At 40.7% G+C, this 25,094-nt stretch overlaps 1 protein-coding gene across 3 annotated transcripts in view; it reads left to right on the forward strand.

Moving 5' to 3' along the window:
• The first annotated feature begins 6,715 nt into the window (after nt 1-6,715).
• SYT1 (synaptotagmin 1) overlaps nt 6,716-25,094 on the forward strand; it is a 360,726-nt gene continuing 342,347 nt past the window's right edge. For all 3 annotated transcript variants that reach the window (XM_087766719.1, XM_087766721.1, XM_087766720.1), the window contains exon 1: nt 6,716-6,871. The gene's annotated coding sequence lies outside the window, so the exon portion shown is untranslated. The remainder of the gene's footprint in view (nt 6,872-25,094) is intronic.

A 25,094-nucleotide genomic window follows, 5' to 3' on the forward strand; every position in this document is an offset into this window, starting at 1 on the left:
CGTTTTCATTCTTTTCTTTTTATCTTTTCTTCTATCCATTAAATAACATTCCTGACTAGTTACTTCTGTTCACATACAAACAAGAATTAAAAAAAAACCCGACGACTTAGTGAGTTTTCCATTCCTCAGCAGGGAACAATCTATTGTTGTACTTCATCATCAGTCATAATTCTGACTGCAGCCTTTACCTCCAGCCCTAAGAGAAAAGGAACCACCCTGTTTCTTGCAGAAACGGGTCTAATGTCAAGGGTGAAGAGGACGATTGTGATTGTCTAGATCATTTCTCACTTAGGATTGGCAATGTTATCACAAAATGTATTTTCAGATGAACAGGAAGGACAGAGAAGAAGGGAGGTAAGAGGACTGGCAACTAAAGAGGTCAAAAGCAAAAAACTAGGAAGGTGATAGGGGATTCTCATTCACAGATTTATGAGCAGCTGGGGAAGATGATCTTGCCACACACTAAGTAAGAACTATCAAGTAAGGAAGAAACTATGTCCCCAGTGTGCAACTGGAGTCTCTGTTCCCTTAAAACTTCATATTTAAACTCAGGACTTGAATTAAAATTATGCATTGCTACATTAACTTCTTTAGGTCTCTAATATAGCTTGATTTATAGAAGATAGTTGTGGAAACTGTGCTTTTAAGACAGCAGGTCTTACTACAGATTTATACCTGTGTAACTGTGAGAAGAATTAGGTTCACTGGGTAGGATTTATTTTTTCTTTGCCTAAGTTTTTAAAAACCAAGAAAGCCTTTTTTTTTTTTTTTTTAAATATATATTAACATATCGTAATGATTAAAAATTCAGCTTTGACTTGGATAAATATCTATCCAGGTTTGCAGAATAGACATTACCACTGACCTTATCATCTTAACAACACTGTTGCAGTCAGAGAGCTCTATTCCCTTCTTCTATTAATGTAATTTGAAGGCTGTGGCATATGCTGTAGAAAAAGCAATACAGGAAACAAAACAAGCCTTTTAGTTTGCAAACAAAATGGTGCTGCTGACAGACAGAATTGCCAGAGGTAACTAGTTTACCATACTGTATACTGGCTAGAACATAGCTATGAAGAAACCGAAATTAAAAATTCTTCTGTCCTAATTATATTAATGACATATAATTTCCAGTTCATTTAGCCATGTGTTTTGCAAGCTTTTAGGCCCAACAGTAGTTTAAACATCAGAACTGTACAGTGACTGCATTTCTGTAAGAGAAATAAATACATTTTTAAAAAAGGACAGAAAATATTATGAAATGGTGACTACTGTAAAAAAAAAATCCTGACACTTCTATGGTTTGGCATTTTAAATATAAATACTAAGGTAATTTCACAGTGCCTTTGAATGAAATGACTGTGTGAGCTAAATGAAAACAACCACCCTTGAGAATTTATTTCTCAGGGTACTGATATCCAAAAGTATTTTCTGAAATTTAAAATACATTAACTAGTTTTTTACTTTAGTAACTCTGTCCCATTTTTTCTTCACATGGATGTTCTTGGCCTACTCTGCATAGTCCCATGCTAGCACTTGCCATGCTTCATGGCTGGGCTGTCTTTTTGCGTGATCTTTGTTATATGTCTGCTGCATGCCGAAGGTTTTGTGGACAACTCAAGTTAGAGAGATGAAATTCAGGCAGCCTGAAGCCATAAGGTTTTACTTGCCTTTCAGTAATATATTCTAATACATACATTCACCCTCATTCCACTCTCAGGTTGGTGTAAATATAAGCATATTTTGCACTTAGACAGGCAATTCACTCGAGTCTCTCCAAACGGAGTTATCCCTATTTTGTATTGGAGACAATGAAATGACAAGGACATCTCTTATGCATATTGTGACAATCAGGCGTATCCATTTGAAAAGACCTTGTTTAAATCTCAACCCTTTCCTCAGAGGTAACACTGACTGCCATTACACAGCTCTTCCTCCTGCTTTGTGAAGGTCAGCTCCACAAAATTAAATTAGAAGTCCCTCTTTCCATTCTTTTTATTACACAGTCATCCATGTGATGCATATGCTCACCAGTGAGTAAAAATTTTACACTGGAGAGGACATAATTAATGCTTACCACCATAGGGTAGGATAGGAGACTGACAATATCTGGGCACTCTGGAAGCTACGGTTCAGTAGTTCGTCATTTTATATAGTAAATTCTGCCTGAAAAGAAAACCAGGACTTCAGTCCTCCACTGAAAACGCTGTTTTTCTGGAGTACCACCCTGAGTACCACTTTGGAGAAAACTGATGTTCAAAGCGAAGAGGAAGATTAGGGATGCAGAGTTGTTAACCCAAAAGAGAATCCCTGAACTAGGGGCACCATCTACAGGGGAACAGACTGACACTGACTCAGATCTGTCCTTGCATTACACAGCCGACATCTGTGCAAAACATATGCAGGTTGGTTTGACTACACTTGAACACTCCCTCATTAAAAAGTATTTCCATTTTGATTTTCATTTATGCTGCCACAGCATCCAGGAGCCCTGGGGAGAGAGCAGGAGCTCTCCGTGTTAGCTGCTATACAAATGCAGATTAAAAGAGACCATCACTGCCTAAACAACTTAGAAGAAGCAGCAGATGTGTACAGATCAAACACAAGAAAACAATGAAATCAAATGACACATTGAGACAAACATCAGTCAGTGGACTAACGTGTTCTTTGATTTTACCCTTTGATTTTTAGCTAGAATTAAGAACAAAACCCCAACACTTGTTCTCCACTCCCTCTATCCAACTCACAATCTCACACATTGCTCCAAAAATCATCTTCAAAGACTTACTTCATATGACACTTTTGTTAGTTGTGTACAGCTGAATAGTTACTCCAGTATTTATTCATTTTACTGAAGGTTAATTCTCACTTTTGGGACTTAGCTTTCTCACTTTGCTTTCATGTCTTTCATGTTCTCCTGATGCAGGCTTGGCTTCCCGACTAAGAATGTGCCTTCTAAATACATCATCATCACCCAGTAGATACTGTGGAAACTTCACTGAAATCAAGGATGGGATGGCAGTGCCCTAAAATGGTATTCCAAGCTTTTAATTTTCAGCTGTATATACCAGCCCTTGGATTCCCAGTCAACTGGGAAAAAAACCAATCGAGAGCAGGCATTTCATGTGCTAAAAGAAGTTTCAGAAAAGTGTGCCTGAACTCATGCAATCGGAATTTCATTTCTCCCATCTTCCTAAGCAAAAGCCAATTCCTTTGTCTTCAGGCATACAAACTACTCTCAAAATGAAAAACTTGAGGATAGAAAAGACCAAAACAAAGGAAAAACAGGAATAAAATAACATGACAATGAAGAACAAAGTAAAAGAATCTTTCTGTTAAAAATAGGTACCCGTGATCTTATACAACACAAGGTCAGTGAATAATTTCATCATGACAGTCACAGTTCAATCCTTGTTCATTTACAGTTCTAAACTCTACCTGATAAGCAAATTAACATGCCACCAATATCATTTACTCATTCACCTGCTGCTGACTTGCCCTCACGATTTGCCTGACTTCCCGTCTTGCACATCTAATTGTGGCGGTTGTACACTTGGTCACACGAAGGCTGACGTACAAAAGAAAACCAACGGCAGCTTGCGCCCAAAGCCAGAGCCCTGACTGCTGTTTTTGATGTGCTACAACTGCTGTTGTTCCCGAATTTGCCTCAGTTCAGTGACTGTCATTCTAGTATCTGCTCTTTATATGCCATAAAACTTGCCAGGACAGGCCTGAGAATATCTCGGTTTCATTGGCTTTGGCCCAGGCTTTCTCCTTCTTTATGGAGCAAGCAGGAGTCTTTTACTTTCAACACATAGTTTTTATGGCTCATATTGCTTTCTGATCTGGAGGTTTTATCTTGAAGTCATAGTATACAGAGAGTAAAAATAAAAATGGCAAAGACAAACATTGCGTCATTTCTGGTCTTGCTTTTTAATTCTGATTCTTCCCAGATGCTGCTCAAAGTCTAAAGTTCCAGATGCTGGCTCAAAGTCTAAACAAAAACAAGGGATGTGAAGAATATAAGAGAGTCTAGTTCTTCATTTGTACTTCGTAGGATTCCTGATGGAACTTCTGAATGGTAGACACTATTTAAAATTCTCTTTTGATGCACTAATGCACATTAAAAAAAAAACCAAAACAAAACAGGTCTTGGGTTTAGAACATAATTTCTTCTGGATTCGCATGTTTCTTCTTTTTTTCTTTTGATAGAATACCTCCTTCTTCCCTGAACACAACTGTGGAAGACAATAATAATAAAAAACACAATGATCTGTGTTTCGTGAGTTTAGTGGCTAGCCTTTGGCTAGCACTTCAAGTGTTCATCAAATGGCTCTTGAGCTGTTCTAGAACCTCCTTGTCCATTCACGCCATGTATGTCATCCCCCAAGTTTCACAGCTTCCTTTGGTTTAATTAACTGGACAGTAGCTACTCATTTCTTGGGGATGCAGTAGTGAAATAAAACTTGCTCACAGGACTGGAGATCTCTTTCTGAATAAGTTTTTGGGCCCAAAAGGAACTGAAGGAAGTATGTGGTTTTTTGCGGCAATTTCTCCACTGCAAATTACCAAGCTCAGAAAAGATGAGGTGAAATCTCTCCCACCACCCTCCCAGCCCCTACCACACCTGCCCTTTTATTTATTGATTTTAATCTAGCAGAGCAGTCACGTATGGACTACCACAGTCAGAGAGTGAGAAAGTGATGGTATACTCTTCAGGGCTACTGCGAGATAACATTTCTCTTCCTTACTGTCTATACACTAAGAGAGGGTCATTGGGCGTAAACAATGTTTCCTGCCTCTGCTCAAATACTGAGATAGGGTATGACGTGTCATGCCTTGCGAATGCCAGACTCCCACAGACTTCTGGCTGTGTGGCTGTTAGGAACACAGCAAGTCCTCATAATTATTAGCATTGAAATGTGTGGGTTTTTTAACTGACCAGATAAATGGTCCTAGAGAAAATAGTCCTTGATACCTATTGCATTAGGAGAGAGAAAACAGCCACATTTTTAAATCATACAGGGTAATGTGGGCACAGGTGACCACTTCTACATATGCAGTTTAAATTATGGTGGCTCCTCCTTCCCAAAGCTCAGCAAAAGCTGGTATTTGCTTTCCTTTTCCCTTTTCCCTCTCGTCACCTAATGTGTCCATACAAGAAAAACTCATATTGTGACTAAAACAGACCTAAGAACGCGTGTCCAGCACCGTCGCTATCAGAAAACGTGTACGTGAACTGAACTGAGGGCTGTGATTTTTAGAGGCAAATCCCACCACGGAAGCATGGGTGGGGAGTGGCAGGAGACGTTCTGCTGAAGGCATCCTCAGTCACTCCTGAGACGTGCCTGGGAGCTGCTTGACTTTCTCAGTTACGTGCTAACGATGGCATACGGGCTCCTCTCTTTGCCAGCGTTTGCTATTTTATCACATTAAGATGTAATTAAGATAACTTTCACTCTCGTGTACTAAGTGAAACCAACTAAATGGTTGTGGAATACATAACTAAAGTTTTCTTAGAACAACTGCAAGTCAGCAGGATTCTGTACTCCTGTGCCTCAAGCCTGGGCTAGAACCTGTATGGTCGGTACCCTGTGACCAATTAAAGGTTATGGGAGAATCTTACATAAATACCACACTATTATTTTTAGAATTTTGCAGATAAAATTGTTTTCCTCCTGTGCCTTTGAGGGTATAGATGCAACGATAATATATGCTGAGGAACAAAGAACTTGAGTCCGTTGTGTTTTTAAAAGCCAAACTTGCGTCTAAATCTATTTCCATTTCCCTCTGGAGCCTGAGCAGCTTTTTATGTTATATTAAACATTAGACAAATAGGGTAGATCTAATTAAAAGTTGAAGAAATGTGCTTCCCTTAATTGAATTTGTTACAGTCACATTTTGCAGACCAATGTTAATCAAAGCTCCAGTTCAGAGTGGATGGATCAAGGGAATTAAGTTAACCCTTGCACGTCCTTACCTGAACACGCGATACGGTCTGCTCTCGCCTAAGCCACAGGCGCCAATTACGACTCGCCCCTCAGTCGCGACTGCCCGGGGCGGGCTGCCCCAGGGCCCGCCGCAGCGGGAGGGCCGCGCACCGCAGCCTCGCCAAAAGTGCCGCGGGCCGGGGGGCGGCGGCAGCGCCCGGCGGGGGTCGCCGCCGCCTCCGTTGCCGGCCGCCCCGCCGCCCTGACGGCCCAGGGCACCCAGGGCACCCGGCGGCCGCTGCGCCGCCTCGTGCCGCCCGGCGCCGTCCCCGCGGCGGCCCCGGGGGCCGCGGTGCCGGCCCTGGCCGCCATGCGCGGGGATGCCCTCCTCACCTTCACCATCCTCCTCCTCCTCCTCCTCCCCCGCTGCCGCTGCCCGGCCCCGCCCGACGGGGCGGACAGGGACCGCGCGGCCGCGGGATGGGCGAGGCCGGCGCGGCGGCTCCACCCATGCTGGGCGCCGGGCGATTGGCTGGCGGAGCCCGTCTCCCCGCCCCCCAGCCAATGAGGGCGGCGGGCCGGGGGTGATGGGCTGCCTCTCGCGGGAGGGATTCCTGGAGACGCTGCAGTGTGGCGGCGCTCCTGGCGCCGCGCAGCCCCCGTGCCGCCTCCGCCTCCTTCCCCGCCCGCCCTCCCTCTGCCTTGCCCTGCCCTGCCCTGCCCTGCCCTGCCCGCCGGCGGCCGCTGAAACTTAACGCCCAGCGCGCCGCCAGCCCGCCGAGCGCAGGGGGCCGGGGCAGCCTGCCTGCCGCGCGCGGGGGCGGTCCGCCGCGCTCCCCGCCGTGCACCGCAGCCTCGCCCCGGGAGGGGCCCGGGCGCGCGTGGTGCCGCCGCGGGAAAGGGCTGAAGGACGAGCCGGCTGCGCCCGCCCCGGTTGCCAGGTAAGGCAGCGCTCCGGGGCCGCCCGCCGCCGCGCCCGGGCGGCGTCGCCTCGGGCGGGGGGGGGGGGATGCTCGCCGGGCCCGCTGCGGGCGGGGGGAGAGCACATGCCCCGGGGGCGGCCGCCGGCGCCGCCTGCCCGGCGGCTCTGCCCGCAGCTGCCGGGGGCGGGGGCCCGCCCCCGGGGCGCCCCCGGCGGGGGGCGGCTCAGACAAAGGGGGCGCCCACGCCCCCCGCCGCCGCCGCGGTGCTCCGCCGTCGCCCCCCGCCCCGGCTGCGGGAGCGGGGCGCCGTCCGCCCGCCCTCCGTCCCTCCCCGAAGCCGGCGCCCAGGCGGCCGCCGGGCCAACTTGTTTCACGGGGCTTCACCTGCCTGCCGCCGCGGTGCCCCCGCCCTCGGCCGGGTGGTCTGTCCCGGCGGGGGGGCATGCCGCTGTGCCGGCCCCGGCCCCCGAGCGCTGACCTCCCCTCCTGCCCGCAGGGCAGCATCTAACCATTTGGGTATTAATTTACAACGAGCCTTGCCTCCATTGCTTGGGCAGGCTGTCAAGCTAATGCATTTTCTTTCCATGCAATTTCATTTTGTGTCCTCGGACATTATTTCCTTCATCTTATTTAATACCGCTCGCCTTGCTCTCATTTCGGGTATGCTATGCTCTGGTTCATATGCGCACACGGTATAGATAGGGGATCAGCGCCCTGTTTAAAAGTTAATTTCGCCTATCAAACTCTACTAGGTAGAGTAGCGAGAAAGTGGCAAAGAATGTCAATATTTCTTTTGTTTCCAGTCTTCTGAAATAAAGATATCAAACGAGTACCAGCTTCTGGTAGTCAGTATAGTAAGTAAATTAAATGTAGTCATTGGAATGAGCCTTTATGGCACTTTCAACAATCTGTAATTCAATCATCTCTGATACAAGCTGCCTTTTGCTATTATTCATCAGACCCAGCTGAGTGATTTCTGTCAGATGGGAAGTGGTAGAGAGAAATCTCTAGGTAAATGTAACTGAAAAGCTTTCCAAGTGGAGTCCTAAATGAGCACAGAAAAGCACTTGGCCACGATATCGAGACAGATGTTAGCATCCAAATAAATCATTTCTTTTGATTGTCCGGGGGATGTCAAGTCTTATTTTCCTTATTTAATAGCCATTTGTGGGTGAAGAAGAAGGAGCTCTGTGTTTATTACCTTGTAAACTCAATGCAAAATGCTGTAGCACAATGATATTTCACTGTCTCTGAAATAATATTTTCTGCACAAAGGTCAGCAGAGTAATTCTAGATACACATACATGTCGTAGACCACAACTAGACTACTAATCAGCAACGGCAGTATTGATCCTCTGAGCGGCTATGCAGCGTGCCATCCGTGTTGTGTGTTAATCTGTTACGTGCTGTTTAAACTGCGTTATTGTCCGAGAGAGTTACTTCATCCTGAGAAACGGAAGATGATAGTTGGAGACCCAGGGGGAGACTCCTTTCCCTGGTGGGTTGACGTCTACAGTTACAGATGAGCAATTGTTTTGGGAGTGACCCTGAAAAGGGGAGGGGGAGTTTTTGGGTGCAAGGACAAAGCAACAACAAGGCAGCAAACTAATTTGCTTTGTGAGTATATGAAATGACGTCTCCTGCCATGCTTAAATGAACCTGCTCAGGAAAAGTGTAAGGAGATTCCACGTGTGTCTAGAATAGTATTTTCTTGTCTGTCTTGGAAACAGATGACCTGATTTTGTCTTGAGAGTCGAATATGTATCTTTTTTTCTTACAAGCTTTTTGGAATTGTAGTTCTATTAGTAGTGTCCGAGGGGAATATACTTTAATGTGGTCTATTACTTGGCTTGTGGTATAGTTGTTCAAAATTTGCATGCATGCAATTCATAAATTGGAAACTACGTAGCTTAAAAACATAGTGTAGGCAGCTTGAGTGAGAAGAGATAATTTAAAAAAGAACCACAGGGCAGAAGATAATGACATACTGTAGGAAATAATCATACTCCTGCACTTGCAAAAGCATGAAATGTTCCAGTGTAGCCATTTCGTACAAGCCCAATTTTCCTTCACATTAAGAGTGCCTAAGTGAGCCTTATTAATGTTTGATGCAAAAGATGCTAAATCCATTTTAAGGATTGATACTGGAATTTAAAGAGGTAGCTCACAGACTAACAGTGCAGTTCTAACACTTCCCCAGAACAAATGTGAAAAATAATCATTTACTGCGTATGCCACAGCAGCGCAAGTGGGATATAGCCTTCTCTGTAACGCTGACAGGTGAGAAGCCCTTTAAAACCATAGGTACAAAACAGTGTTTGATTTAGCAATCTGAAGTGTTCTCTTACCTTAATCATAACTTAAATCTGATATAAGAGCCCAGAAGATGTTCTGTGTCGGTTAGCGTGATAGTTGAGAAGGTGTGAGATAAGGGAAGGTTCCGTTTGTCAGAAACCTAGGGAAAAAAAAAAAATCTATACTTTTCCAGCTAGCATAGAGAGACCGGAAACATAAAATCAATTTTTATGGTCTTTTGGCAGGGTTGGCTGTAATAAGTAAAAAAGGAGCAGCTTAGGGTCTTGGCAGAAGTTTTTAAGCCACTCAGCCATACAGAACTCGGTTAATTGATGTTTCCTCACATGAAAATGAAGCTCTTATTTAGTGTTTCACAGTCTTTCTTTGTCCATTCAGCAGTCTGATGACAATTTTAAAAATACTTATGTGTGAATGTGTGTGGTTTTATATTTGTATACACATTTAAACATACAGATAAATTCTTGCTGGGAACTGCGTTCTGAATAAAGAGCGCTTGCAACCTCGTATTACCTGCTGTGGAAGAGACATCAAAGTTTGCAATACAATCGAAAAGGACAAGAAAATATTTCTGCATATCCAGAAGAAAAGCATGGAGGAATTATTACGCATGGATACCATGATCTCCTTCCCTCTGCTGGTGGTGCCCATATAAATGTGCAGTTTTACAAAGAGAAATACTTCGTCGTTTGATTTACTTTGATTCTCTATAGAATGCTTGTTTTAAACATTACTTGGTATCTAGGAAGAAGCTTAATTAGAAATACACATAAGGGAGGCTTGTTAGCCAACTATGATTTATGTTTACTGCTGACATTTACTAAAGATACTTGAGGTTAAAATAAAAGCATTTGCCAAACTGAATAAACAAAGCATTATGTTAACAAATATTTCCAGGATTGTTATGTACAAATGTCATCTTTGGTAGAGTAGGCTTTACTCCTTCCTAATACACCTCAGTAAGAGGGGGGATTAGGAAATGCTGGTTATACTGTTTTTATATATGTATATATACACACACTTCTACAGAAATACCAGATACCAAAGCAGAATGTGTTAGGAGGAGGACAGCTGACAAGGGCTTTTCATGATTTCTTCTGGTGAGAGAATAAAAGCAGGCTACAGGCAATCTCTTTCAGGGAGTATGCGGACTAGCCAAGTGATTTGTACAAGTAGCGTGTGGAAAAAGTTGTCTGGTTTAAATTAAAAAAAAATATTTTTTCCTGAGGCATGTAATGACCTAAAGCTAGATATAAGCTGTAATAAAAACATCTCCTTAAGTATTACTTTTGACAAATGTCTAATCAGAATGTTTGAGAGTAGTCTGGCTTTTGTTTTCCATTGTTTTTTCCCCAGTGACTTAATGAGTAGCACTTCATGGATCTTCCTTTTACTATAAATGCTTATGAGGGAGTTAATTATTTTTCTTAACCTGTTTTCTTATCACTACTAGTCTGGAGGTATTTCCCCAGAACAGCAGGCACTGAACACTTCTCCTTCTCCATCCTAGAGGGAGTGATGCTGCCATCTTTTAAATTCTCAGAGGTTTGCCAGCTTGAGATGCCAATTCTCTTTTCTTGCCATCCCTAAAGATGCTGGGAGAAATGTGTCTAAACACAAAGTAAATCTTGAATGTCTCCTATGTGGCGTAGTTATCTGATAAGCTACTAATATTTATGTGGTTCTTTTAAATGGAAGACCATACAAATTTAAGAAAGTGTCACCAGAAATTATCCAAACAAACCAGTTGTTTTTCATCAACTCTGAATAATTATATTAATATTTCAGAAAAATAAAATTTTATTCAGAAGTAGCTAAACCCAATTTTGATACTTTAATGATGCTGTCTACAAGTTTCCTAGGCGTTTTTCAAGATTTATGGTAGTACCCAAATGTACTGTAGTAGTTTTAATAATGTAGCCATGGTTGTAGTGACTAGGTAGTACAGTGCCTCAAATACATGAGGATATGTGCCTCAAAGCTGCTCAGTGATGATGTAATGAAGTTGATTATAAACCTATTTACTAGTTCTGTTTTGTACCTTTATCTTAAGGGTATTGTTTTCCTGTGTGTGGTTGAAAATCAATGTAGCAGTTGCAATATGGGAAGGCTGGTAACTGTTACCCAGCTTGGCTCAGAGATGTACGATTGCCTGCAAACTCCCTCCTCTCCATGTGTTTGAATAACCAGGTAGATATGGCAGTTGAAAATAACTGGAATGCTTTTGTGGAAGGCGCTGTGGAAATAAAGATTCCTTGACAAATGGTTTATCTGGTTCAGGACCCTGTCTCCAACAGTAATACATCATTGACAGGTGGACATTAAACTTAACTCTTCTTATTTGGAACGCTTAATGACCACTTGTAACATGTAGCTTTAATTATATTTTTTTTACTTCTTTCCAAAGCTAGAGAGAGTATTTCTTTTATAATCATCTATTTCTATTTGATTTCTATCATCAAACCTTAGTGTTGGGAGGAATTCTTAGATGACTATGTGACAATTACAATTAGAGTGTTTTTTTTTTCTTTTTAAAGGCTCGATGTAGTAACTTAAGGAAAACTTAATGGCATGGTGTTGTTTTGATAGAAGACATGATCTATTGGTGAATAGTTGAGGGTTAAAGATTGATAGTGTAATACGTCCCAATCAAAATAGTCCTGAAAGTGGGTTTTTCTTAATTAAAAAAGGACTGTTTCTTGTTGAAATTGTAAGCTTTGTGTTTTGACTTCAGTAAGGCATTTGATTTAGCTTAGGGTGATGTCCTGATTGTAAGAAATAGTACTGTAGAAGGGCACCATTGTCCTTATGAACAGATTAAAATTTTTTTACTTAATAGATTGCAGAAGAGATAATGTATGGGGAATCATCATCTCTATTATTCCAACTCTATTCATTACCTTTAACAATGATCTGGAATAAAATACAAAATTCATATTCATGAGAATACTTCTGATTTTTTTGTGCCAATTTTAATAAAGTTGGAAAAAGTGCTATTATAGGCTTTCATTTGGTTTCTCATCCTACTACATCTAAATAGGTGTTTTAACAAAGTGAACTGTAATGCCGACTTCCAGTAAAAAAAAAAAAGCAAAAAAAACCACCCATGATTTCCTCCTAAAGAGTGGTTCTGAGAAAAGACTTGGGGATTACATCCAGGGAACATCATCTGTCATTATTTTATAGAGCAGAGAAGTCATATGCAGCTGTAAACACTGAAGCGTTGAGAGTAGGAAAGGTGCCCAACTTCCAAAAGTACGCTGGACAACTAGAATTAGTTTAGAGAAGGGACCCAGGAGCTGCGTCATTTGACATGTGCCAAATGTGCTTCTTAATGAGACTCCTAAAAGCTTACCATTTTCTTTGGAAAGCTGTATGTGCTGAGAGTTTCCTTGATTCCCACACTGTGAAAATACTGGCGTGAAATTGTGTTCTAGTACGTAAAAGTTCACGCAGCAGCCTGGTTGGGCACGCAAGCTGAGAGCTCAGTCTGGAAATAAGGTATCCCTTTTTTTTGCCTATCAGAGTAGCAAGTGTATGGGCCAGCTTACTGAGGAGATGACACCTTTCTACCTGAAGTCTCTAGATCAGTATTTCCTTTCCTTTTAACTAAACCAGATACAAGGTCTAGATTTGATGTAGAAATTGCTGGATTTCTGGTTTGTGTTAATCCATGAGAACAGAGTAGATGATCAGCTGTCCTCCTGGCCTTAAAATCACCAACCCATTGAACTTGCTGCCATCAACTCTCATCGAGTCTCCTGGATTAAATCCTATTTTTTGTAAAAGGTGTTGTGATATGTTATTCTTGTAGTGTGAAGAGGTTCTGTCTGAACTTCTCTTAAGCTGCCCTTGTATGTTAATCCTATTTTTGTTTCACCTTACTGACAAGCAGTTTCTGCTTATTTATCTAATTGGTGTTAATCTTTGAGACCTGATTTAAAGCCCATTGAAATTGATAACTGTTCCTTCAATTTATTTTGTGCCTCTGATGTGTCTTAAAAGCATAAATTGTGCTTATTAGTAGGAATTCTGTTGAAAAAGAGAATGCCTGTTACTCTTTCAAGTGTGGGAGGACCAATATCATGTGTCCCATCAGTCTGGCCTGGGCTTGTGTAAATAGGCCTTAATTAGTTTGCAGATGCCCATCAGTCAGATGCTACCTGAAGGACTGTGTTCTGCCAAAGCTGTTCTGGAGCTGGCCTTGCAAGTGGCAATCGTTGTGCCTGGCATCTGAGCCAGGGAACCCTGTCATGCGTCTGCTGTGCACCAGGATAAATTTGTCTTGGCAAGAATCTTCCGTGTCCTCTTTCCATGTGTCAAGCCATGGTTGGTTAATTGGTGGTATTGGTACCACAACAGGTGTCTCTTATGAGAGGGATACAGCTCTACTGAAGTGGCAAGTAAGAGTTATCTTTGAGTGTCCTCCCACTGAATTGCCAAAGATGATGTCCTTGGGTGGAAGACAAAGACATTTTTGACTGTGAGTGTAGTGATGGTTGAATTGCAGGCTTTCTGGATCCTGAAATTAAAGTTTACCTCTTTTCTAATAGCCCAAGTGTTTAATCAAAGGTGTATCTGTTAAACTGTTGAATTTGATAACTATATCTGGGACATACTAATATTTCCTCAGGAAAAGTCTGCCGGTAGATGCATTTTTTAATCTTTTCCATAGTCTTCATTGCATCATAGTTGTTTTTCATATACCAATAACAAGGAGTTATCTTGCACTTGATCTTCAGATTCAGCTTTCTTACTTCAAGGTTTCTTAGCTTACTCAGCTGCTAGTTAGAGCAGAGAAACACCAGGAAATATCCACGTGACCTTGACAGAGGTCGGTTGCTTCTTCATGATACGCTGTAGCTGCATAAGGCCTTGGCTGCTCTTATCTTGTATATTTGTTTTATTTTTGTAAATCCTACGTAATAGGATTGAAAGATTGTTTTCCGTATTAATGTGTATTATATTTAGTGTTCTTTTAGCTTGCTGAGAAAATGCTAAAAGTGAAAACTTCAAGTAAAATCATCTGGGATAAAACCAGCTGAAGCCATGTGCTATAGTTCTTTCTTGCATTTGTGATTTTTCAGCGTGTATGTCCACTTTTAATAATGACTTGGACCTACTTTAATATTTGATATGCAAATATTGGCTTTACAAATTGTACACTGGCTAAAAATTGTGAGCTGTTTACTCTAGCATAAATTATTCTTTATAAATATTGATGGAAGCTCTGTTATAGCTGAGCAAGGCATAAAACGTGCTATGAAAATCAGTATTTTAGAAGAAAAGAAGAATAGTAATAAATATTTTATCTCGGTTTCAACTCAGACTTTTGAACTGAGCACTGCTTGTCCATGTAGTGTTAATTGGCCTCCAAAGCAACAACCAGCGAAATGCCCATTAAAGGTGATGAACCAGACTTCTGAAGTCATCGTAGAGACTGCCTACACTGTTACTGAAGGATTCAAATGTATCCCTAAGGCCAAAAACTTTTTCTGCCTTTCCGGATAGCTCATGGATAACTGTACCAATCAACAAGATTCCAAAATGTATGTATTGCTTATAGGTGAAAGGAAAAATAATTGGCACAATTTTAATGGAACTTGTCAATATTACTCTAGTGTTAGCTTTTTGAATTTCCTTTTAGTATTAACATGAAACTGGAAACATTTAATTTGCTTTGGGTTGAAATTTTGTTCTTAGAATGGCTCTGTTCTTCAACTACTTTTATCTTAAAATAACTTAAGTGTTCAATGGTGTTAACCGATTTCACAGAATAAAGCTAAATTATTTGCTGGAAGGGATTATCACCTGGCATCCTTTAGTCTGTGGTGTTACTGCCTTCTCCCACTCAGTTCTGTGACCTTTTTTGTGATGAAGGAAAGTAATGTCTTTTGGGGAGGTAAAAACCTAACCTTTTAGCATAGTTTGCAGTGTTGGCTTTAGGTGTTTTAAGTAGGTGAGTGTGTGAATTTGAAAGGATGAACATGAGGGTGGACAGAAGGCCATAGGTGGGTATAGTGAGTACTGAGCCTAGATGAAAACATATTCAGGCTGTTATAGTTAACAAATTATTCCAGGTTTTTTTCTTCTATATTGGCTATTTCATGGGTCCTTTTGGGATAAATGTATTGATGATTTTGAATAGCTTAGGAGTTATGCTGATGAGGCAATGTAAGCACTTATTCTTAAACTGTGAAAAATACTAGTTCAGCCTGTCTTACAGCCGTAGTGCTGGTAAGATACTTAAAGGTAGTTGCTTCTATCAGGCTTAGAGATAATTGTTGTGAATAGCTTCTAAGTACAAAGTTTGAGAGGTGTATTGTAAATAACGTAGAACTGAGCTTAGTGTTTATCTCATGCTGTAGTGTTTACAAAAAATAGTGGGGGAATGTACTGAAACTTTCTCACCCTTAAAGACCATCAGCAAGTCTATGGATTGAGTCAAGTTTGGTTTAGTTTAAAGCTGTTGCCCCATCGTTATTCAGTGTATGAGTTTTCTGTACATACGTGGGACTTCAGTAGGACTGGGAGGAACTAAAAGATTAGTAGTGAAATGTGTAAGGGGAGGGGCTGTATGTTGTTCAGTGATGGTCAAAATATTCTGTACACGTTGGTGCTGAGAAAGATGATGTCCTACATAATCCCTGCATAGCAGAGATGGAACCAATGTGGGCTAGTTAGTCGCAGGAAGTTAGTTAGTCTCTAAGACTAATGTTCAATAAGCATATTCACTATAGGGGCCAGTATCCTTGCAAATGTGGATGCAGCCAAAGAAAGTATAATAGCTATCAGTTGCAACAGTAGTAAATACATGGGTTTTTTTCTAGACAAGGTGCGCAGAGCTAGCCTGCAATGGACACATGCTGAAATTTTGTTTCCTGTTACAAAGCAACTGCTTCAGGCCACATTGCTTTTTCCATTGGACTTGGCCTAATAATGTGCATCCAACTCTGGCTTACTTAGACCAGAATTCTTGTTAACGTATTTCTCAGTAAATCATATTTCCTTTTATTAGATCCCAGAAATTCAGATTATTTTTTTTTTCCTTCAAAGCACTTATAGATGAGTTGGAAGGCAAGATAAAAAGTAATTTATTGTCACCATCACTTAGAATAGCTATTTAAGCTTTTAAACCTGTCTTGTTTCTGTAGGCTGCTTGCTTGCCTGGACACATGGGAAAAATCAAAAGTGGTATTTTGGTTTTTTTGGCAACCATCCCAATGTGTGGTGGGCAAGTTTCTCTTTTTTTTTTTTTTTTTTTGGTATGGAATAAAGGAAAAGATCTGGGGGTGATGGCTCACCTTTCCACATCCTCCGTTCACATGGTGAATTCCAAATGTGGGTTGTAACCGGTGACAGCTGTTCCATCAAGAGCTGCTCCATGTTTGTGAGAAGCAGTGTTTGCTCTGCAGTCTCTTTAGAACAGGGCCTGACATATCTTGTAATGTGTTTATACTGTGCCTAACATAATAGGGTCCAGATCTTTGACTGGGGATGTGGACTGTTGTACAAAACAAATAATAATTAGCCCAAATGTTGAAAAAGTGCCATTATTTAAGGCCCCCGGAGATCAATGAACAATTCATTGTTGTAACCATATCAACCTTCTCCTTCAAATGGATTTTAATTGTATCATGGAAACTTCATACTTGAAAATGTGAATGCTTGTCTGTTAGGCACTCTGCTAGATATATTTTGCTGATCATTAAGGCTGTACTGTTCATACTAGGGGACTTGGACACTCAGTTTAGAGCTCTAATTAGAAACTGTGCTGAGTTATTCTTTACAACCTCTTTACCTTCATCCTGGTATAATTTATGAGTTTATCAGTTTTAAATAGAAAAAAAATGTCCTGTTTCCCAGTAATCTGATTTGCCACTTTCTGGTGGAAAACTGGCTAAACTGTTTGGCATGCTACTGAAGAAAGCTATTTTTTTTGCATAATGCCCTGCTCACAACTGGAATTTGAATTATTTGCAGGTGGGATGGTACAAAGGGGCTGGATTTTAGTCTTCTGTGGCCAGGAGGGCATTTATCTGGCATAAAGGAGATAAACTAGTTCCAGCTCCAGTAATACTTGAGAGACCAGCTACTTCATGCCAGAAAGCAATTTCTAAAGGTTTCTGTGATAGAGAAATTAGCGAAGTTCTGCTACATCAGCTTCCCCAATACAGAAATGAGTTTATCTGTCTGGAGGTTGATGTAATTATTGGAGATTTCTGCTCCGTGTTTCAATGAGAAGTTGATACAGGAGAACATCTGGTCCTGCTCTGATACGTGATAGTGTAAATGGACAAAACAAATCGAAAGCCAAAACCATAACTGCCCAGGAGCCTGTCTTGAAGATAGACCTGAAGATTTCAGGTAGAGATTTTAGGATTAGCTTTTTGTGAAGTGTGCAAGTCTGCACACATCAGACAGTCATTTATGTTACGTAGGAGCCAATCAAAGTAGTGTCGTATTGATGTGGTGAAACATAAATCCTGTATGACAGGGGGGGATCAATGGCAGAGGGAGATTAAGGATGGGATTCATCTCATTTAACTTTAAATACCCTCAGAAGGTGATTCATTTGACCTATGTTAGGCATCTGTTTTGGTGTGAGACCGACTGCTCTCTGGAGGTGTCTGTTCCTTTCCAGTGACTGTAAAAAGTCTGGGATCACTAGATGAGACTTAATCAGCTAATTTTTAGACACCTGACATGGGACACTTGAATCCTATGTGATGTGGCTAAGGCCTGACTGGGGAGCCTGTGGCAAGGCTGAAAACTGAACCCAGGTTTTCTGAATGCAAATTCATAGCGCTAATCACAATACTATCTTTTCTATGAAGAGGAAAATTAGGTTTGTGTCTAAGACCAGTGTGTGGTGACTGCTTAAAATTGCTTTTAACAGTTGCAAATAAAAAAAGTAATTGGTCCAAAGGGGCTTGGTGGTGTGTTTGGAAGTACCCAATTAAAATCCAGCTCAAATTATTTATTTTACTGCAGTTAGTATTACTGTATTTGATTCATGGGAATATGTCAGCCTCAGTAGTGCAGTAACTTTGTGCAAGAGACTAGGTTTAAAAAGAATATTTGGAGGTAAATGTTTTGTATAGATTAGCAAATTTGTCTGTCTGCAGAATCTGTGCAGTGCTGTCAGGGAAGAATAAACTTTGTATCTTGAAGTAGAGTTCTTAATAGTAATGAAAACTTTACTATCGGCTTCACAGAAAAATGGACATCTTGTCAGTAAAACTGTAAATGAGGGCCCGTTGTATTGGGGGTGACAGTATTTTATTCACGGTTATGGGCAGTTTGTTGAAGTCGGTCTTGTCCAGTCTGTGCTGATGAAAGTGGGCTTGCATGAAAGGAGACACCTTACATTACTGTGAATCACAACAGCTAAGAGGGATAGTGTTTTCTGAAACCTGAATACTAAAGCTGATATAGCGAGTGCTATTGGCTTCGCCAGGCTTTGGATCTTGCCTGAAGCATGCAGGGAACCAAGCAGGTCTGCACAAATGGTAGTGATGGAAATAACCACACTTGGCAAAGTATGGGAAGGCTTCTTGTAGTGCGTCTCCTCTGGTCAGCAAACTGCTCGGAGGAGAGAAGAAAAGCAGCAGCTCAGGTGTTGCTGGAGTGAGTGTTTTCCCCTCTGAACTGCAGTAAGTTTTGCACCTGAACAGGCACAGTGCTTTTGGGCGTTAGCGTGGTTCCTTGCTTGCCTCCCCGCACACACCCGCTCCCCCCTTCCACCTTAATGTACTTTAAGGGTAGAGTTTTGGTATGGTTTGTGACTGAGATGAAATCATGTTTTCTGAGGTGTAGTGCAGGATCTGTTTAAATAGCTTTGTGTAATTTGTATGTAGAAATCTGGTCAGATGATCCTGGTAATACGTGACCCCCTTAAATTCATGGCATCACATCTTTTTACGTGGGAATACACCGTGATGTTAAAGCTTCAGGGTGTAAAACTTTTTTTTTTTCAATGAAGTGCTGTGGGGAAAAAAAAAAAAGCAGGGGAAAAATTCTGCTATATTAAGACAAAACTGAAGCTGGTAATGTGGAGAATAAAATAGGATGTATATTTTAAGCTTATGCAATTTCTTCCTCTAAAAATTGAGAATTGGCTATTGGATTCACAGTACTGTGTATAGTAGGAGTTGTATCTTCAAGTTAGGTCTAAAGTTAAATTAGAATGGTCTAGAAAGAAAAATCCAGTACTTTGAAAATTTATATCACAGCAAAATGGTTGTCTTGTTGACATCTTTGGTCATGAGAATTTCTCATTCCTTTCTATCCTCCTTTGAGTTAGCAGCTAAACATGATGTTTTTATAGCTAAATGAACCTTATAAGCTAGACGTCAACTATATATAAATGCAGAACAGTACATCTAAAATCTGTCATGCTGTCAGAGTACAACTGTTTTCTCTACGAATATGGGAATTGTCACTTATCTACATTCTCTCCCTGCCCTACTTTCCCCTCCCTATATGTTGATATTCACCCATGTGAAAGAGGCCAATTATACTTTGGCTGTTGTATAAATAATGCAGAAGTTGTCAGCAGCAGAGGAAAATTTATGTTAGAAAACTGAGGGAGTGAATAGGGAAATAAAAGCACCTTTTAATGAGGGCAGTGATCTCTGTTTCTATATCACTTCATGTTAGAAAAGGTATTTAAAAAAAAAAAAGCTTTTAGCAGTTATAATTCTTCATCTAAGGACTGGCTTTAATAATAAAATCCCAGTTCAATCTTCCATCAGAATATTTTGCTCTGCAGTATTTTCCCTTTTGATGTGTTTTTTTTTCTCCAGGCCCTCCTGGGAGCAGGCACTGGGTCTTTCCCCTCAGCCAGGAGAGGTGCTGAGCAGCACCTGAGCTGGAGGGATGCCCTGGGATCATGGCAAGGCTTGAGGGGAGCGTGCATCTCTTCCCTCTGGCTTTATGGAAAACATTTGGAAAATACAGTGCAATCTGGAGTCAGGCTACCTTGAAAGTAAATTAATTAAGCTCATTAAAGATGGACTTGTGAACTTGAGAGCAGCTGGGGCTGGCTCTCAGTAGCTGTTGTTGGTAGAGCCAGGGCCCAGGTGCTTGCTGGGGCACAGGCTGACTTGGAGCTGCTGTAAAATTGGCCAAGCTAAATAGTACCTTGTTAGTGTGACTTATCGATGGCCACCTCTTCTGGGAGGTGGACAAAATGTGATCCCAGATGATGTACAGAATTTAACTTGTCTCCCTCCTCCAACTGTTGTTTTTCCTGAGTATTATTCTGAGAGAAAGAGAGGATGCTATGGCCTTAAATTTAGTTGTATGTAAGCGACCACTGGGAGGGTTTTGCTGACCTGACAGCAGTCAGTCTTCAGCAAAACTTGCTAGGCTGCACGTCTGCTGGGTCTGCGATGCCTCTGACTAGGACATCAACAGCAGATGAACGATGTACTAGCCCTTGCCTCTCATGACTGACTCTTTGTTTTCCAATGGTGATGCTCTTAATGTAGTTGTTAAAAAGGGTACTTACAGAAGGAGATAAAGAAAAGCCTGCATCTTTGGTGAGGCTTAAAACAGGAGTAATAAGGAGATAAGCGAGTATCTCTTATGTTTTTGATCAGGGAGCTGAAATTTTCCTCGTTATCTTTACTCTTTCATGATTAAGTTGTTTGTTTCCAGATGGCTCCTATGCACGTGAGGATGGGGACACGCACAGCCCAATCTGTTCAGCTGCAGGCCTCTCATCAAACACAGCCCAAGGTGCTGGGCACACTGGCCTGTTCAGAGCAGTTTGGTCGTCCATCCTGTAGCAATTACTCTGGTGCTTTCATTTCCAGATACAAAGGCTTTGAAGCAGCATCCTTTTGTGGGAGGAAGAGATTTCAAGGTTCAGAAACTGAAATGCAAAACTGCAGCCACCTATCATGTTTCTAATGAAACTGAATTTATCAAACTTTCTAAATATGTCCACAGTAGCAAAACATTTTGAACTTTTTTATTACAGGTGTTGGTTTCATAAACTATTTCTTTTTTCAGTTCTGCTATAGCAGAGTTCTTAGTGTAACATCAGGTATGTCAGGTGAAATATGTAAACAATTATGGTTTTTTTCACTTTTGTGAAAAGCCCTCACCAGAGAAGAGAAATGGTATGTGAAAATATGAAGTCAGCACCGTGTATTTAAGAGTACAATGTCACTGTTGCAGGGACCTTAAACAACACTTGCTTTTTTTTGGAACACCCAAATAGATTCCTGGATTTGTTTTATCTATGGCAGTGTTAGGATTTGAGTTGACTAGACATTTTCCCCACACTTTTCCTCTCTTACATGTTCCCTTCTCTCCCACACTTTTTTTAAAAACTGTAAGGGGAGAAGGTTGGGACATATAATTATAACACAGATATCTGCAATAAGCTCTGGTTAGGAGGCAAATAGCACTTAACATACTGGAGAGGCTAAAGAGGTGTCATGTATGTAAGCAAAAAAATAACCATCATTAATACAATAATAAGGTGATTAGGTATCACTTTGTTCGCCCTATGTTTATCACTTATTTAGTGGCTTAATCAACTCTTCTTCAGTGATTAAAGTCTGGATTTCTGAGTGCTCGTGTTCTGTTCTCCCGGGAAGTGTGGTGGTGCTTGGTGGGTAAGCCCTGAAGTCGCTATGGTAAGGCACTCATCCTGTGCAGTGCTCTGTGCATGTAAGTCTCTGAGCACCTGGAAATCCCTCTGAGGTTAAAGTGATCTGTACAAGTGAAATTGTACTCTTACAAAAACAAACAAACAAAAAAACCCCAAACCAAAAACAAACCAACAAAAAAAAAACCAAACCAAACAAAAACCTCAGACTTCTGAAATAAAAGCATGAGATAATGCTATCAAATGGCTACTGTGTGTAGACTTACTTTTGCTGGGAGATCTTGGGAAACCTTTCAACATACCGATTATTTTCATAAGAGAAACATGGCATATCTGAGCTGAGAATCTCTTCAGGCAACACATTAGTGATATGTCTGCTTGTGAAGATATACCAGAGAGTTTGAGAAGTCTGTAAAATATTTTAAATAGCTTATGAAAAGAGCATAATTTTGTGTTTTGTTTTTCCAATAACTTTTTCAAACTCCTGTTACAGTTGCAGAGACACTCAATGCTTTAGTCTAAGCTATGCTATAGAACCCTAGCATGCTCTATTATGGTTTGTCAGCAAATGTGTGGTTTTCTAATACCTTACTCACCTGGTCATTATTGCAGCAAGATTTTTGTCTCGAGACTTTTGTGTGGTTTAAATTTTCTGAGGTTTGTTTAGAAACTTTACTTGGAAATCAAAGTTGGTTTTACCTCTGCTGTATTATAGCAGTGTTTAAAAATAACTGTGTGTGTAAGTTCAGATGGCTATCACATCAAATAGCCGCAAAAGTAAGTGGAAGTCCCATGTGGAAAATGTTATTATTGGTCACATGATCTAAACACTTCAGAGAATGCTGATTTTTTTTTTGACCCCTTAGTACTGAATACTAATAAAATACAGCCTTTAGAAATAAATTTTTGTGGCTTAAATAGCTTTAGTTTCTGTTCAACAGCAGAAAACCAGTCATTACTCAAATCCCTGGGTGACATTGAATGCTTTTAGACATATCAATCTTTGTCAAAATGAGAAGTAATTTTTAATTCTGCATGTTATAAAAAAAAATATAACCTTCTAAACTGTTCTCGTCCATACTTGTGATGAATAGCATTGTACAAACTAGAGTTCATTAAAACTTCCAAATTCCGGTTATGCAAGTAATTGGGTCTTAAGATTACTATGCTTATTGTGGAGCAGAATGTCTTAATACTTTCTGTTGACAACTGAACAAAAACTAGGTGTACTAAAAATATAAGTAGTTCGTACTTTAAGGATGTCAAGATAGTTGTGTGTTTTTTCCCCCCCCTGCTTTTTTCATATTTTGACTTTCTGAGCTGATTTCATTGTAACATTCATAGAAATAGGCAATTGGTAGGGTTGGGGGGGCAGATTCAAGCTGCAAGAGAAACGTGGAGCAATATAGAAACCTGACATAAAATAATATCTCCAATTTTTACATGGAAACTTTCCACTGCTGTTTCAGATTTCAGTAGATTGTATTTTTTGGAAGAAAAAGATCAACTATGCTGACAGTAGCAATAATCACATTACATGTAAGGAGTTCAAAGGTTACTTTCCTACAAAGAATAGAAGAAAAAAAAACTTCACAGGAGTTCCCTTCCATGGCAGAAGATAGTGACGTATTATTCCATTCAATTTTAGGTTGTGCTTCATTGCTTTCGAAATAGATCTACTTGGGACATATGCCCAAACTCAAGATGTGGTCAATGTGCTACTACGATTATTTCGTTGTTGAAGGGCTTTTTTTGCCAGAGAAAGAATTATCTGAGACAGATGCTACTCTGACAAACAGCTTGATACTTACTACAATAGATGCTGAAAAGTTTAATATTATAAGAACGTAACAGTGTCAAGATCATAAATGCTTAACAATCTTGTCCATCTTAAGCATTTATGGGAGGTAATACTTGACAGAACATCTCCCCAAGTTTTTTGGGTGAATGGCAAAACTGAATAGCAAAATTATTATTACTGTTTATGTAGGTCAGGATTTGTAAATGACTCCTCCTAGCAGCAGTGCCCAGCTTGAAACACATTTGGAAGTGCCTTGTTTTCAGCATGTGCTGGGCATGCATCCTGCTAAAATCAGGCTTTATCCACGCTTGACCGAAAGGCAAGTTTTATTCACATGCTAGAGAAACTATGAGATAGGGGCACTTTGAGCACATGACTGATAAGACTGTGGAGAAAGTTGCCTGATGAGAAGCCTGATCCTGTGTTACAGTCCTGTCTTCCCCATCCAGGATGTCCTGGCTACTGGTCAGATGCATCCCATGTACGGTCTTTGAGATAAGCATAGCTGTATTGTGTAACCTGTGATTAATAGGTAAACCACACTTTGCTAGACCAGTACAGTGGCTTTTCAGAGTTCTTTCAAGTTGGCACCAAGTCTTTCGTCTTCTCAGTACCCACTGAGTAGATACATATGAAAGTATTACTATAAATTTTGATATGTTCTCAGCATCACCTGAATTAACCATCTTAAAGGTAGCTGTCTAGTCCAAGCTGTTAAGGGTGACTTTCTATCATTAAAAGACAGAGAAGAAGGGGTATTTCATTGTCCTCATTTTAGATAGCCATTTTAGGATGAGGAATCATTCTTTAATGCTGGAGCTCTTTCACTGTTGCCTACAGTGGGAGCCAAATTAGCTACTGTTGATCTAGGAGGATGTGATGTCTGTGTCAGAGATTCATTAATTCCCACCATTTTAGGGGGAAAAACTTAAATGGAATTTTTGAAGTGTTCATTTATGTAAACATTTTTCAAGATTTTTTTCTAATCTTCTATCTGTGAAAACAAGTAGATGGTATCAACTTCTCTTCAGCAAGAAGAGTTACTTGAAGGTGATGTTCATGATAAAAGGCTTTGTGGAGTCTCGTACTGAAAGTATAAATGGGTAGAGAAATGAAGGCAATAAGGAACTTTCTCTTTTCGTAATTTACATGTATGTTTTCATGCTGGGTTTTTGATATGAATATTGCTCATTTTTATGCATCTTGGACTTTGGGTATAGTGTCTTCAAGCATGATACTGAAGATGGCTTTGAGTACTGAATGAGGAAAAATTCAAATGGATGAGTTTTAGTCAGTACTAGCTGTAGTATGACCATTCTACTGTATCTGATATTTTTTTCTAATCTGATCAATCTTCCAAACTTTAGTGTGTGTTTTACTTTGCTTTGTCTAATCATAGCTTGGAAAGTTCTTTATGCACAGTGGTCTAAAAAATGGACTAAGTAGGTTTCTATTTATTCACTATCACAGAATACTATTGAATAAAGATGAAAAACATGTCA

This window comes from Nipponia nippon, unplaced genomic scaffold (assembly GCF_047370975.1).
Source record: "Nipponia nippon isolate SJK-2023a ecotype South Korea unplaced genomic scaffold, ASM4737097v1 scaffold_3, whole genome shotgun sequence".
NCBI classification, from domain to species: domain Eukaryota; kingdom Metazoa; phylum Chordata; class Aves; order Pelecaniformes; family Threskiornithidae; genus Nipponia; species Nipponia nippon.